This window comes from Mus musculus, chromosome 12 (genome assembly GCF_000001635.26).
Source record: "Mus musculus strain C57BL/6J chromosome 12, GRCm38.p6 C57BL/6J".
Lineage (NCBI taxonomy): Eukaryota > Metazoa > Chordata > Mammalia > Rodentia > Muridae > Mus > Mus musculus.
In genome coordinates this window covers 52,078,804-52,096,361 of record NC_000078.6, presented here as the reverse complement: position 1 = coordinate 52,096,361, position 17,558 = coordinate 52,078,804, and the positions used below count along the sequence as shown (strand labels likewise).

Genomic DNA, 17,558 nt, shown 5'->3' with positions numbered 1-17,558 from the left:
AAAGACACAGCTAAAAAAAGAAACTATGAACTGTCACTATAATCTGTTCACTAAATACCAAATGCCTACTTATTATAAGCAAACATTATGTGCCAAACACTAGTCTTAGAATATTCTACACTGCACCAACTGTAATACCCTCCACTAAAAGATACAGTCCAGAGCAAACAAAGAACAATTATGCTATGGCATGATATGTAATGAAAAGAGTGCTGAGCACTACAAGAGGCACCTAGTTAGTTAAGGACAGGTCCTGGGTGAGAAAACACCTGGGTGCTGGCAAAAAATGGGGGTGAGCTGGAAGAATAGCTCTGGAGTCGTGCAAAGACATCAGACAGACTGTTAAGGACTGCGGATGGTATACGCCCCACATATATTTATGCTTATTTGTCAATTAAAATAAAAAGCATGCTTCTCAGCTAGTAAAAACAAAGACATGAAATTCTCAGGCAGATGGATGGAACTAGAAAATATCATCCTGAGTGAGATGACCCAGCGCCAGAAAAACATTGGTCATAAAGTACAGGATAACCATGCTACAATCCACAGACACAAAGAAACTAAGTAATATGGGGGGCCCAAAGGAAGATACATGAATCTCACTCAGAAGGGGAAATAAAATAAACATCAGAAGTGGCTAGAGCGAGGGACCTGGGTGGAAGAGGGGGTGAGGAGGAAAACGGAAATGGGGATCAGGTGTGGGAAAAAGGGAGAAGGCTGGGAGGGAGAATGGAAATCTGGCCAGTCAGAGGGCAGCATCTCAGAGAGTAGCCAGAGACCTGGGATGGTGAAGGCTCCCTACAGATGTAGCAGATATACAGCTTGGTCTTCATGTGGGTCCCCTAACAATTGGAGTGTAGGCTATCTCTGACTCTTGCCTGTACTGGATCCTTTATCTGGTCTGCCTTATTGGGCCTCAGTGGGAAAGAGAGCAGCACTTGGTGCTGTTGTGATCCCCAGGGAAGGCCGGTACCCAAAGAGGGTTTACCCTTTCACTGAGGAGAAAATGAGGGAGGGGTTTTGGGGTGGGTCTAGGAAAACAGGACAGAGGAGGGGCTGTTCTATTTATTGAAAATTAAATAAAAAACATTAACAAACCAAAAGCAAGAATTACAAATAATCTTAGCAAATTTTTTGAGGATAGAGTGACTGAATGGGATAAAAATGGAGGAGGGTGCTGATTTGGGTCTTTTTGTTTGTTTTGTTTTTGTTTGTTGTTTGTTTGTTTGTTTGTTTGTTTGTTTGTTTGTTTGAGACGGTATTTCTCTGTATAGCCCTGGCTGTCCTGGAACTCACTCTGTAGTTGGACTTGAACTCAGAGATCTGCCTGCTTCCCAAGTGCTGGGATGAAAGGCTCGCACCATCACCACCACGTGGCTGGGATAAACAGGTTTTAAATAGGACTGAAACATGATCATGTTCTTGTTTTAGAGGTTCCATTATGAGGATGCACTCAGAATCTTTTTTCTCATGGAGCTTAATACACACATGACAAGAACATAGAAGGGAAAGACACATAGGCAGGAGAGAGAAGAGGAGACGTGAGAGGGCTCTGGAAAATTAATCTGGTCAATGGAGATGTTTGCTATTTCTTCAGCATCCATTCTTCCTCACATGCAAACCCATTCTCCCTTCTCAAAATATACAAAATATCCCTTGCAGCCTAAGAAAGCTAAGTTGTTCAGCCCAATTCCCATAATAATATCTTGCTGGAGGAATGATGAGGGGAAAAAAAAACCCTAGACCAATCAGTTTTCCTCCAGAGAATTTGAACACTCAAAGTAAGAAATGTTACTAAGTTTAAATTTGCATTTGTCCTGATAGAGCTTAAATGACTTTTCTGCTATGTACACGGGCAAGCAGTGAGAAACAATGACACTCATAGGAACACACACACACCATACATGATGTGGGCAGAGAGAGCCATTGAATACAGCTTCCCAGCTCCAGTCTTAGAGAGATGTGGCTTTCCTTTCTGACCTCAAATCTATGAGATATCATAGATCATATCTCATCCACCAAGTAAATTGTCTCTGGGTCTCAGCCTACTTTGGGTAGATTATTGTCTGTTGTACCTATTGTAAGAAACCTTTTTAATATCAGATTTTTCTCTCTATGATCTACTTCATACAGGCCTTCCTCAATCTAGAGAAATTGTGTGGCATCACATCTGACTCAGAAAAATTTAACAGACCAAAAAAAAAAAAAAAAAAAAAAAAAAAAAAAAACCATGATTTCCTTGCCTTTGAATGGGAACAGTGTCGTCAAAAACAACAGATTTGGAAAAATCTAAATGATCACACACAACTGAGACTTTTGGCCACACTTGGTTTCAAGAAGCAGAGATCTCTACAGTAGTATTAAACAAATAGGAACATACTAATTCTGTCTGAAAAGTTCAGAGGTAGACTCTACATATCGGGAGAAATGGATCCACAGTGTCATCGGATACAGAACTAATTCTTTTAGGGGAATCACTTTGGTTTCTTCACCTGCATCTCCTCACAACCTCACAGTGGCTATGGTGCCTGCAGGAATCAAGGAATCAAAAGTCATAGGAATCGACTTTCATAAAGAAAGAGGTTAGCATGACAGAGGTAAAGAAAGGGTTTTCCTCTGTGAGACTCTCTGCCTTTTATTTAGGAAAAGAAGTCACAGATGTGTGCATGCCCAAGGGCATTTGCATCCCCAAACTGGATGGAACTAGATCACAAGACCAGTCTTTGATGAGAAAGAAGCTGAGAAATCACATTTAGATGTGTCTAATTTATAGATCAGGGCAGAGCAATGGAGAAGGCGACCAGAGATGAATAGTGAGTGAACCCAATGAGTATCTGTCCTACAAACTTCCTCAGAGTGTAGAAGGAAAGGAGCTAGGATGAAAGTGGGAGTTGCCATAGTCGCCATCCTCCCTTGCTGACTCCTCTGGGAGAAGTAAAGGAAGATCTGTCCATTCACTCTGTATACAGCAGGCACCACAGACCAAATGCACCTAAGTGCAGCTTGGTGAGCCAACAAGTCTGTGAGAGTCCTTACAGGAACATAGATGATTCAAAGGCAGCCACACTTGAAAGTCCCTTGAGTGACTTGCTGACAGCTGTACCACCTAGAAGTCCCACTCCAGTTAATTGTTCGCTGATTGTGAGGTAGCAATTGAAATCTCAGAAAGCAGAGAGACAGACATTTTGTGAGGATCTCCCAAGGCTCGCAATAAGCCTTGTAAGTCCCACAATCCTTCCTTTTCCTTCCAAGTGGGAATCTGGACAAACTAGACAGAGTGAGCGTCTTAGGCAGGGGATAGCTGCTGCTCTCCTTCAAGACACTGATGATCATGTCTACATCAGAGGAAACAGCTGCACTCAGCTAACGCCATTTCACTGAGAAGTCTCCTGTGCAGATCCTAAACACAAATCCAGCAGATGTGCAAGTGCCCTGTCAGGCAAACAAATCTTGTTGTACTGTTGGGCTGCTCTGTCATCTGGCTGAAGGCAAGCAGATCCTGAAGAAACCTCAAAGCCTCCTTGGCAGCCACTGGAATAGTTAGATAGGTGGCATCTTCGTGGTATGAATTGAAGACCTTTGGGATGAACCCACCACGTCATGTTCACATCTGGATAGTACAGAATCCTTAAACTTAACTACAACTTAGGTAGAACCTGTACAGACAAGATTTATGTTCCCATGGGTTTGACTGAAATTTAAATAAATAAATAAATCCTGATCACAAGAGAGTAGTCTTCAGAATGACCTCTAGTTGGTACCTATGGTGATGTCCTATGTTGTTTCCCAGGAAGGATATAGTTGAGCCTTCTAGGCTGGTACTCCCCCTTACCTCTTTAAAACAATTAAGGGACCAAGGACTCACTAAAATTTCATGCACTTATATAGGGATTCCAGGGATCCATCCCATAATTAGCCTCCAAGCGATGACACCATTGCATACACTAGCAAGCCTTTGTTGCAAGGACGGTGATATAGCTGTCCCTTGTGAGACTAGGCCAGGGCCTAGCAAACACAGAAGTGGATGCTCACAGTCAACTATTGGATGGATCACAGGGCCCCCAATGGAGGAGCTAGAGAAAGTATCCAAGGAGCTAAAGAGATCTGCAACCCTATCAGAGGAACAACATTATGAACTAACCAGTACCCCAGAGCTCTTGACTCTAGCTGCATATGTATCAAAAGATGACCTAGTCGGCCATCACTGGAAAGAGAGGCCCATTGGTCAGGCAAACGTTATATGCCCCAGTACAGGGGAATGCCAGGGCCAAAAAATGGAAATGGGTGGGTAGGGGAGTGGGGGGGGGGGGACTTTTGGGATAGCGTTGGAAATGTAATTGAAGAAAATATGTAATAAAAAAAAAAGAAGAAAAAAAACAATTAAGGGATCAAGGACTCACTAAAATTTCATGCACTTATATAGATGTGGAGTTTGCCCCACTCCCTGTCTGCAAGCTTGGGTGTGCCTCAGTGGCAGTTGAGACCCTCCCTACTTGTCACTCCCTTGCTTAACTCTCAGGGAAAGAAAAACCATCACTTACTCAAGAGGGACAAACAGGAGGATTAGGAGTTCAAGGTCACCCTTAGCTACATAGTGAATTTAAAGCCAGCCTGGGCTATCTGGGACCATGCCTCAGTAAATAACAAAAGAATAGAATGTCAAAGACCATTTTCTATCTCTGTTGAATATACACAATAAAGCTTAGAAAATACTTCCAACTCCATCAATTTACAGTATCTCCCCATAACAAGACTTCTAATCCCATCCATACGCTCACCAAAAACAGTGTTTCATATCCAAGGGATTTGTCTAAGTGGCATCCTTTTTAACTGACTCCACTTTGCCTAAATGTGGTTTGTTTCCAAACATCTTTCTTTGTTCATGACTCTAAGCGTAAAACTGGCTTAGCTAATATGAATTTACACACTAAAATTTAGAATAATTCTGTTTAAATAAACAGCTTTCCTATGAGCCTAGTCCTTTGTGGGAAATCTGGCCCAGAAGTTTGTGGATTTTCCCACATCAAAAACTTTACTGACCTTTCCTCAGTTCACATGAGCTATCCTTATCAAACAACTCCCCAATTCTGTTCATTAAGAATTTTAAAGATATGTAATTAGGCTGGTTAGATTTCTGAAAATATGCATTCAATTGACTAAATCAGCCTCCATAATATGACAAGATTTTTTAATGCAAATATCCGAAGGCAGATAAACCATAGTTGATTTGGCATTTGCAGCTATAATTTCTAAGACTGAACTAAATCCTTGGGAAAAGGTCCTAACCTTGCTTTATAGCTGAATATCATCCTATGTGTTCTGTTTAAAGCATCAAAGTTGAGCATTTCCTAAAACAGAAACCACACAATCAGAATCTGGAAGAATCATTTGTCACACAAGGCAAATATTGCTGTGCACAGGACCGTAGTGTATCCACTGCTTTTCTTCTTTGATATTCTTTAGACTGAACATGTCTGCTTGTTTGGTTTTCTTGGCAAGCCCTTCCTGTTCGTCCATTCTTAGAGATTTGAGTTCCTACAGACTTCGTCTGAAAGCCTACTTCATTGTGTATTCAGATGAGAATTCTTAGTCTCATTCTAGAGGGCACACAAAGGACAATGACAAAGCAGAACCCATCGAGGTGCCAGATCTTCACATCATCGGATGTACAGTTAGTTCTACTTGTCTGTTCACAGTGCTGACAGAATGCATGATAACCTTTACAATCATAGGCTTGGATGATATCTCCATCTGTTTGCTGTTCTGACCCCCAATCTAGTCATTGCATTTATTAACCCTTTCTATTTGGTATTTGCTAACCATTCACATAGATATTGTAAGTTAGGTATATAAATACAGTAGATCCACATCTTATTTAGTACATGTATATCAGTGAAGAATGCCTACACACCAAGATAATCTCTCAAAATAATTATATATTCTAATTTCTAGTAATAGAAAAGAAGTAACAATCTTAAAGAATATAGTATTCTTGGATAGATTGATGAAGTATAACATTTGAACTGGAATGTAGCTCAGGGGTAATGACCTTCCCTGTAACTGAGATTAAGTTCAATGCCCCCACCCACATTCTCACACACACACACACACACACACACACACACACATCCACACACTCACACACTCACACACACACTCACACATGCACACTCACACACACACTCACACACACTCACACACACTCACACACACACACACACACACACACACACAAAATAAAGGAAGTTTATCTTTTCTTCTGCTTAGCTCCATTGCTGCTCAAAGTACTTGAATTTACAAGCATTATTTGGGTGCATTTCCCATAGTAATTTCTATAACTTAATTAAATTACATTTTGAAAATAGAATATTTTTGTTCACCATGATACGAGTTAATGAACATACTTTCACTCCTATTATAGTATTAATTCACTGGTATAATATTAAAATACCCACTAACCATAACTCAACAGTCTAAACATTACTAAAGCCAGAATCAACCCCTCCTATTTACTACTTTGCTGGGTTTTGCTAGGCTTCAAAGCAATTTTACATAGAAACATGTCAAGAAGGGCCCTTATTGTTTTGTATTTTTGACAGCTGATATTTGCCCTTGTTAAGAACACACAAATACACTCTTAGATACTCTACAAAGATTTGACTGATTAATGAAAGTCAAGAACTTTATTATACAATTACATATTTAATTTTCTTTGCAAATGTCTAGCCATATGCAAGATCTTCTCTTTAACCAAGGTAATTTTTGCAGAGGAATATGCTAGCAATGTGTTCGCTGAGATGCCGTTTCTAAAGATTTCAGTTACCAGTAGAATAAGTGCAACAACGTTTGCTGATGAAACCCACACAGAGGTGTACTCAGTTACAGCATTGCATATTCCTTAAATGACTTTCTAATTGGGGCTGTTTTGCCAAGGTCTAGTGCAGTGCTTCTCTTTTCATAGCTGAGAGAATCGGAGGAAAACCACAATACTACACAGGACCTTGTAGCTTGTGCTTATTTATAATCTGCATGGCTAACTCAGAATATACAATTGGAAAAATGAATTTATTCGGAGTCTTAGAGTTGAAAGTCAAGAGACACGGGTTGCCTTGGTCTCAGTGTTTCACAGAAGGTAGGGAAAGTAAGAGCTTACATCGACTACTGCAGGTTGAGAAGAATCAAGCTGAGGAGAAACAGGAGCTATAGAATAGAAATCAATGAGAGAAAGGAGAAAGGATGTGTAAACAGAATGGAAGTGTTCAGTTCCTCTTAGCATGTATCTTGAACCTTGGGGCAGAGTTTAACTGATCACTCATTCTAGTCTTCCAGATGTCAGAACAGTGCGGGAGTCCTCCTCCTAACGGCCTTCATTGTGAATTTTCACTCAACGCTGCTTTCATCATAATTTTCACACTATTGATACACTGCCATTGGTTCCTGCTGATTATAGACCTCACTGACTGTGACTTATTGCCAGGTAGCTACATTTTAGACAAGGTATCATACATGTCAAATCAATCAAAAGTTTTCCAGCAGATTCTAAAACAGCCTCAATAATGCCTGCCTCTGGTATCCTTTCCTTTGTGTAACTGCCTCCAACAAGACTTAGCAGGACCTAGAATTTGCCTCAAACCTAGAAAATACATCACAGCTGACAGTTGTCTTCTGCAGTTTTAAAAGACAAGACTACAATTTATTTTCTGCTAAGAGATGCTTTGCTAGCTTAAAGCAAACTATGCTGTAGAAAATTCCAGGTATCAAGGAATAGCCTCCTGGGCAGCAAAGGGTTAAGGCCTCAATCTCTTCAGAACCACCTCTAACGCACTGAATTCTGCCAGCAACCCCATGAGATTGGAGCTGGAACCTTCACAAATGAGATTTCAAGTGAAACTGCAGACCTGGCTGTCTGACCCTGATAGAAGCCTTGTGTGAGAGAGAAATCATGAAGCAAAGGTCTCAGCTAAGCTGAACCCAGTTTCCTGACCCACAAAGTCTGCAAGAATAAATGGTTTAAAGCACCAAATTTGTGGTGACTTGTTCTGCAACAGCAAATACCTAATACCCAGTGTGCTGGTTTGGATAAGAATGGCCCCAATATCGACTCGAGACTCGAGCCCCCGGCTACCTTGCCAGCAGAGTCTTGCCCAACACCCGCAAGGGCTCACACAGGACTCCCCACGGGACCCTAAGACCTCCGGTGAGTGGAACACAGCGCCTGCCCCAATCCAATCGCGCAGAACTTGAGACTGCGGTACATAGGGAAGCAGGCTACCCGGGCCTGATCTGGGGCACAAACCCCTTCCACTCCACTCGAGCCCCGGGCTACCTTGCCAGCTGAGTCGCCTGACACCCGCAAGGGCCCACACAGGATTCCACACGTGATCCTAAGACCTCTAGTGAGTGGAACACAACTTCTGCCAGGAGTCTGGTTCGAACACCAGATATCTGGGTACCTGCCTTGCAAGAAGAGAGCTTGCCTGCAGAGAATACTCTGCCCACTGAAACTAAGGAGAGTGCTACCCTCCAGGTCTGCTCATAGAGGCTAACAGAGTCACCTGAAGAACAAGCTCTTAACAGTGACAACTAAAACAGCTAGCTTCAGAGATTACCAGATGGTGAAAGGCAAACGTAAGAATCCTACTAACAGAAATCAAGACCACTCACCATCATCAGAACGCAGCACTCCCACCCCACCTAGTCCTGGGCACCCCAACACAACCGAAAATCTAGACCCAGATTTAAAAACATTTCTCATGATGATGATGGAGGACATCAAGAAGGACTTTCATAAGTCACTTAAAGAATTACAGGAGAGCACTGCTAAAGAGTTACAGGCCCTTAAAGAAAAGCAGGAAAACACAGCCAAACAGGTAGAAATCATTAAAGAAAAACAGGAAAACACATCCAAACAGGTGATGGAAATGAACAAAACCATACTAGAACTAAAAGGGGAAGTAGACACAATAAAGAAAACCCAAAGCGAGGCAACGCTGGAGATAGAAACCCTAGGAAAGAGATCTGGAACCATAGATGCGAGCATCAGCAACAGAATACAAGAAATGGAAGAGAGAATCTCAGGTGCAGAAGATTCCATAGAGAACATCGACACAACAGTCAAAGAAAATACAAAATGCAAAAGGATCCTAACTCAAAACATCCAGGTAATCCAGGACACAATGAGAAGACCAAACCTACGGATAATAGGAATTGATGAGAATGAAGATTTTCAACTTAAAGGGCCAGCTAATATCTTCAACAAAATAATAGAAGAAAACTTCCCAAACATAAAAAAAGAGATGCCCATGATCATACAAGAAGCCTACAGAACTCCAAATAGACTGGACCAGAAAAGAAATTCCTCCCGACACATAATAATCAGAACAACAAATGCACTAAATAAAGATAGAATATTAAAAGCAGTAAGGGAGAAAGGTCAAGTAACATATAAAGGAAGTCCACCTCACACCAGTGAGAATGGCTAAGATCAAAAATTCAGGTGACAGCAGATGCTGGCGAGGATGTGGAGAAAGAGGAACACTCCTCCATTGTTGGTGGGATTGCAGGCTTGTACAACCACTCTGGAAATCAGTCTGGCGGTTCCTCAGAAAATTGGACATAGTACTACCGGAGGATCCAGCAATACCTCTCCTGGGCATATATCCAGAAGAAGCCCCAACTGGTAAGAAGGACACATGCTCCACTATGTTCATAGCAGCCTTATTTATAATAGCCAGAAACTGGAAAGAACCCAGATGCCCCTCAACAGAGGAATGGATACAGAAAATGTGGTACATCTACACAATGGAGTACTACTCAGCTATTAAAAAGAATGAATTTATGAAATTCCTAGCCAAATGGATGGACCTGGAGAGCATCATCCTGAGTGAGGTAACACAATCACAAAGGAACTCACACAATATGTACTCACTGATAAGTGGATACTAGCCCAAAACCTAGGATACCCACGATATAAGATACAATTTCCTAAACACATGAAACTCAAGAAAAATGAAGACTGAAGTGTGGACACTATGCCCCTCCTTAGAAGTGGGAACAAAACACCCATGGAAGGAGTTACAGAAACAAAGTTTGGAGCTGAGATGAAAGGATGGACCATGTAGAGACTGCCATATCCAGGGATCCACCCCATAATCAGCATCCAAACGCTGACACCATTGCATACACTAGCAAGATTTTATCGAAAGGACCCAGATGTAGCTGTCTCTTGTGAGACTATGCCGGGGCCTAGCAAACACAGAAGTGGATGCTCACAGTCAGCTAATGGATGGATCACAGGGCTCCCAATGGAAGGAGCTAGAGAAAGTACCCAAGGAGCTAAAGGGATCTTCAACCCTATAGGTGGAACAACATTATGAACTAACCAGTACCCCTGAGCTCTTGACTCTAGCTGCATATGTATCAAAAGATGGCCTAGTCGGCCATCACTGGAAAGAGAGGCCCATTGGACACGCAGACTTTGTGTGCCCCGGTACAGGGGAACGCCAGGGCCAAAGGGGGGGAGTGGGTGGGTAGGGGAGTGGGGGTGGGTGGGTAAGGGGGACTTTTGGTATAGCATTGGAAATGTAAATGAGCTAAATACCTAATAAAAAATGGAAAAAAAAAAAAACATATAAAGGAAGGCCTATCAGAATTACACCAGACTTTTCACCAGAGACTATGAAAGCCAGAAGAGCCTGGACAGATGTTATACAGACACTAAGAGAACACAAATGCCAGCCCAGGCTACTATACCCGGCCAAACTCTCAATTACCATAGATGGAGAAACCAAAGTATTCCACGACAAAACCAAATTCACACAATATCTTTCCACGAATCCAGCCCTTCAAAGGATAATAACAGAAAAGAAGCAATACAAGGACGGAAATCACGCCCTAGAACAACTAAGAAAGTAATCATTCAACAAACCAAAACGAAGACAGCCACAAGAACAGAATGCCAACTCTAACAACAAAAATAAAAGGAAGCAACAATTACTTTTCCTTAATATCTCTTAATATCAATGGACTCAATTCCCCAATAAAAAGACATAGACTAACAGACTGGCTACACAAACAGGACCCAACATTCTGCTGCTTACAGGAAACCCATCTCAGGGAAAAAGACAGACACTACCTCAGAGTGAAAGGCTGGAAAACAATTTTCCAAGCAAATGGACTGAAGAAACAAGCTGGAGTAGCCATTTTAATATCGGATAAAATCGACTTCCAACCCAAAGTTATCAAAAAAGACAAGGAGGGACACTTCATACTCATCAAAGGTAAAATCCTCCAAGAGGAACTCTCAATTCTGAATATCTACGCACCAAATGCAAGGGCAGCCACATTCATTAGAGACACTTTAGTAAAGCTCAAAGCATACATTGCACCTCACACAATAATAGTGGGAAACTTCAACACACCACTTTCTTCAAAGGACAGATCGTGGAAACAGAAACTAAACAGGGACACAGTGAAACTAACAGAAGTTATGAAACAAATGGACCTGACAGATATCTACAGAACATTTTATCCTAAAACAAAAGGATATACCTTCTTCTCAGCACCTCACGGGACCTTCTCCAAAATTGACCATATAATTGGTCACAAAACAGGCCTCAATAGATACAAAAATATTGAAATTGTCCCATGTATCCTATCAGACCACCATGGCCTAAGACTGATCTTCAATAACAACATAAATAATGGAAAGCCAACATTCACGTGGAAACTGAATAACACTCTTCTCAATGATACCTTGGTCAAGGAAGGAATAAAGAAAGAAATTAAAGACTTTTTAGAGTTTAATGAAAATGAAGCCACAACGTACCCAAACCTATGGGACACAATGAAACCATTTCTAAGAGGGAAACTCATAGCTCTGAGTGCCTCCAAGAAGAAATGGGAGACAGCACATACTAGCAGCTTGACAACACATCTAAAAGCCCTAGAAAAAAAGGAAGCAAATTCACCCAAGAGGAGTAGACGGCAGGAAATAATCAAACTCAGGGGTGAAATCAACCAAGTGAAAACAAGAAGAACTATTCAAAGAATTAACCAAACGAGGAGTTGGTTCTTTGAGAAAATCAACAAGATAGATAAACCCTTAGCTAGACTCACTAAAGGGCACAGGGACAAAATCCTAATTAACAAAATCAGAAATGAAAAGGGAGACATAACAACAGATCCTGAAGAAATCCAAAACACCATCAGATCCTTCTACAAAAGGCTATACTCAACAAAACTGGAAAACCTGGATGAAATGGACAAATTTCTGGACAGATACCAGGTACCAAAGTTGAATCAGGATCAAGTTGACCATCTAAACAGTCCCATATCACCTAAAGAAATAGAAGCAGTTATTAATAGTCTCCCAACCAAAAAAAGCCCAGGACCAGATGGGTTTAGTGCAGAGTTCTATCAGACCTTCAAAGAAGATCTAATTCCAATTCTGCACAAACTATTTCACAAAATAGAAGTAGAAGGTACTCTACCCAACTCATTTTATGAAGCCACTATTACTCTGATACCTAAACCACAGAAAGATCCAACAAAGATAGAGAACTTCAGACCAATTTCTCTTATGAATATCGATGCAAAAATCCTCAATAAAATTCTCGCTAACCGAATCCAAGAACACATTAAAGCAATCATCCATCCTGACCAAGTAGGTTTTATTCCAGGGATGCAGGGATGGTTTAATATACGAAAATCCATCAATGTAATCCATTATATAAACAAACTCAAAGACAAAAACCACATGATCATCTCGTTAGATGCAGAAAAAGCATTTGACAAGATCCAACACCCATTCATGATAAAAGTTTTGGAAAGATCAGGAATTCAAGGCCCATACCTAAACATGATAAAAGCAATCTACAGCAAACCAGTAGCCAACATCAAAGTAAATGGAGCGAAGCTGGAAGCAATCCCACTAAAATCAGGGACTAGACAAGGCTGCCCACTTTCTCCCTACCTTTTCAACATAGTACTTGAAGTATTAGCCAGAGCAATTCGACAACAAAAGGAGATCAAGGGGATACAAATTGGAAAAGAGGAAGTCAAAATATCACTTTTTGCAGATGATATGATAGTATATATAAGTGACCCTAAAAATTCTACCAGAGAACTCCTAAACCTGATAAACAGCTTCGGTGAAGTAGCTGGATATAAAATAAACTCAAACAAGTCAATGGCCTTTCTCTATACAAAGAATAAACAGGCTGAGAAAGAAATTAGGGAAACAACACCCTTCTCAATAGTCACAAATAATATAAAATATCTTGGCGTGACTCTAACTAAGGAAGTGAAAGATCTGTATGATAAAAACTTCAAATCTCTGAAGAAAGAAATTAAGGAAGATCTCAGAAGATGGAAAGATCTCCCATGCTCATGGATTGGCAGGATCAACATTGTAAAAATGGCTATCTTGCCAAAAGCAATCTACAGATTCAATGCAATCCCCATCAAAATTCCAACTCAATTCTTCAACGAATTGGAAGGAGCAATTTGCAAATTTGTCTGGAATAACAAAAAACCTAGGATAGCAAAAAGTCTTCTCAAGGATAAAAGAACTTCTGGCGGAATCACCATGCCAGACCTAAAGCTTTACTACAGAGCAATTGTGATAAAAACTGCATGGTACTGGTATAGAGACAGACAAGTAGACCAATGGAATAGAATTGAAGACCCAGAAATGAACCCACACACCTATGGTCACTTGATCTTCGACAAGGGAGCTAAAACCATCCAGTGGAAGAAAGACAGCATTTTCAACAATTGGTGCTGGCACAACTGGTTGTTATCGTGTAGAAGAATGCGAATCGATCCATACTTATCTCCTTGTACTAAGGTCAAATCTAAGTGGATCAAGGAACTTCACATAAAACCAGAGACACTGAAACTTATAGAGGAGAAAGTGGGGAAAAGCCTTGAAGATATGGGCACAGGGGAAAAATTCCTGAACAGAACAGCAATGGCTTGTGCTGTAAGATCGAGAATTGACAAATGGGACCTAATGAAACTCCAAAGTTTCTGCAAGGCAAAAGACACCGTCAATAAGACAAAAAGACCACCAACAGATTGGGAAAGGATCTTTACCTATCCTAAGTCAGATAGGGGACTAATATCCAACATATATAAAGAACTCAAGAAGGTGGACTTCAGAAAATCAAATAACCCCATTAAAAAATGGGGCTCAGAACTGAACAAAGAATTCTCACCTGAGGAATACCGAATGGCAGAGAAGCACTTGAAAAAATGTTCAACATCCTTAATCATCAGGGAAATGCAAATCAAAACAACCCTGAGATTCCACCTCACACCAGTCAGAATGGCTAAGATCAAAAATTCAGGTGACAGCAGATGCTGGCGTGGATGTGGAGAAAGAGGAACACTCCTCCATTGTTGGTGGGAGTGCAGGCTTGTATAACCACTCTGGAAATCAGTCTGGCGGTTCCTCAGAAAACTGGACATAGTACTACCGGAGGATCCAGCAATACCTCTCCTGGGCATATATCCAGAAGATGCCCCAACAGGTAAGAAGGACACATGCTCCACTATGTTCATAGCAGCCTTATTTATAATAGCCAGAAGCTGGAAAGAACCTAGATGCCCCTCAACAGAGGAATGGATACAGAAAATGTGGTACATCTACACAATGGAGTACTACTCAGCTATTAAAAAGAATGAATTTATGAAGTTCCTAGCCAAATGGATGGACCTGGAGGGCATCATCCTGAGTGAGGTAACACATTCACAAAGAAACTCACACAATATGTATTCACTGATAAGTGAATATTAGCCCCAAACCTAGGATACCCAAGATATAAGATATAATTTGTTAAACACATGAAACTCAAGAAGAATGAAGACTGAAGTGTGGACACTATGCCCCTCCTTAGATTTGGGAACAAAACACCCATGGAAGGAGTTACAGAGCCAAAGTTTGGAGCTGAGATGAAAGGATGGACCATGTAGAGACTGCCATATCCAGGGATCCACCCCATAATCAGCATCCAAACGCTGACACCATTGCATACACTAGCAAGATTTTATTGAAAGGACCCAGATGTAGCTGTCTCTTGTGAGACTATGCCGGGGCCTAGCAAACACAGAAGTGGATGCTCACAGTCAGCTAATGGATGGATCATAGGGCTCCCAATGGAGGAGCTAGAGAAAGTAGCCAAGGAGCTAAAGGGATCTGCAACCCTATAGGTGGAACAACATTATGAACTAACCAGTACCCCGGAGCTCTTGACTCTAGCTGCATATATATCAAAAGATGGCCTAGTCGGCCATCACTGGAAAGAGAGGCCCATTGGACTTGCAAACTTTATATGCCCCAGTACAGGGGAACACCAGGGCCAAAAAGGGGGAGTGGGTGGGCAGGGGAGTGGGGGTGGGTGGATATGGGGGACTTTTGGTATAGCATTGGAAATGTAAATGAGTTAAATACCTAATAAAAAATGGAAAAAAAAAAAGCGTGAAACAAAACAAAAAAAAAAAAAAAAAAAAAAAAAGAATGGCCCCAATAGGCACTTATATTTGAATTCTTAGTCACCAGGGAGTGGAACTGTTTGAAAGGATTAGAAGGATTAGGAGGTGTGGTCTTATTGGAGGAAGTGTGTCCCTGAGGATGCACTTCAAGGTTTCAAAAGCCCATACCAGCCACACCCCCATCTCTCTCCACCTGCCTGCCTGCCTGCCTGCCTGCCTGCCTGCCTGCAGGTCAGCATGTGAAGCTCTCAGCTACTGTTCCATGGCCATGCATGCCGCTATGCTCTCTGCCATGAAGATAATGGATTAAGCCTCTGAAAATGTAAGCAATTCCTCAACAAAATAAATGCTTTCCTTTATAAGAGTTGCCTTGGTCATAGTGTCTCTTCACAGCAATACACCAATAACCAAGACACTTGATAACCCAGATTTTAGCCAAAGTATAATTTCCTGTGAATAATTCTTTTTGAAAATTTGTGAGAAAAAAATTGACAATTTTTTTGTTTATTTACATTTCAAATGTTATCCCCATTCCCAGTTTCCCCTCCAGAAACCGTCTATTTCCTCCCTCCTCCCCCTGCCTCTATGAGGGTGCTCTCCCACCCATCCACCCACTCCTGTCTCAACACCCTGGAATTCCCCTACCCTGGATCATTGAGCCCCCACTGGACCAAAGGGCTCCCTTCCCATTGATGCCTGATAAGGCAATCCTCTGCTACATATCCAGCTGGAGCCATGGGTCCCTCCATGTGTATTCTTTGGTTGGTGGTTTAGTACCTAGGAGCTTTGGGGGGTCTGGTTGGTTGATATTGTTGTTCTTCCTATGGGGTTGCAAACCTCTTCAGCTCCTTCAATCCTTGCCCTAACTTCTCCATTGGAATCCCTACACTCAATCTGATGGTAGACTGTGAGCATCTGCATCTGGTCTGGCTCTAGTAGAGACTCTCAGGGGACTATACCAGACAGCAAGCCCTTCTTGGCATCAGCAATAGTGTCTGGGTTTGGTGTCGGCAGATGGGATGGATCCCTAGGTGGGGGAGTTTCTGGATGACCTTTCCTTCAGACTCTGTTCCACTCTTTGTCCCTGCAGTTCCTTTTTTTTTTTTTTTTTTTTTTTTTTTTTTTTTTTTTTTAAGACAGGGTGCAAGGCTCAGCCTCTGCCTGGGTTTGAGTCTGTCTCTTTTATGCCTTCTAGTCTGACTCAGGCTTTTTCTTTTTTTTTTTTTTTTTTTTTTTTTTTTTGCTTTGGGAAGGATTTATTATCACTTAAGTGGCCATGACAGATCTGGGAGGAGGGGGGGTGACACTAACGAGGCTGCTGTAATCAGCTCCCCTAGAGGCAGCGATTAAGGGCTCATTACCCACTAGAGAGGGAGCTGGACTTGGGGAAGGACAAGATTAGGTGGGAGAATAGGGTGGGGCAGCCTGGAGGCAAGGGTAGGCCACTCGAGTGGCTGGAGCAAGCACTGGGAAGGGGGGACTCCAGGGGAAGAGTGGGGAGGCAGGGATGCTGGAGTCAGACATATGGCAGGCTGGGAAGGGTGGGACATGTCAGTCATGGCTTTTCCAGCTGGGCATCTCCAATGTGGAGGTTGCCCACATCCTGGTAGGTGCCCTGGAGTCCCCTGGAGATGTCCTCATAATTAGAACAGTCATCAAGGTTCAGGCCCTCATAGAGATTTTCATCTTCATAGTCATCTGGCATGTCCACCCCAAACTTCTCATTTTGCCACCGTTTCCTGAATAGCAGCAGCGTCCCTGGCACCATTGCACAGAACAGCAAGATGATCCCTTCTGCCGTGATGATGCGGTTCTTGGTACCTTCCCCCATGTCCAGGAAGGGCCTAGGGACTGGATCTGTGAAGACAGGGTGCTGCTCAGCATTCTGGTGTCCCTTCTTCTCCCAGCCCTGACCCTTGCGAGGTCAGGGAGCCCTGAAGCCACCATCTCTGTGGCTGGTGGCAGGTCCAGGAGCAGGCTTTTTCTGTTTAACCCTGCACATAGACATGTTAGTCACTTACAGACTCTGTCCAGACTGGCCTTCACAAATCTCCCTGAAGTTC

At 42.1% G+C, this 17,558-nt stretch overlaps 1 pseudogene; it reads right to left on the bottom strand.

Moving 5' to 3' along the window:
• Window positions 16,737-17,352, bottom strand: Gm32220 (predicted gene, 32220; annotated as a pseudogene).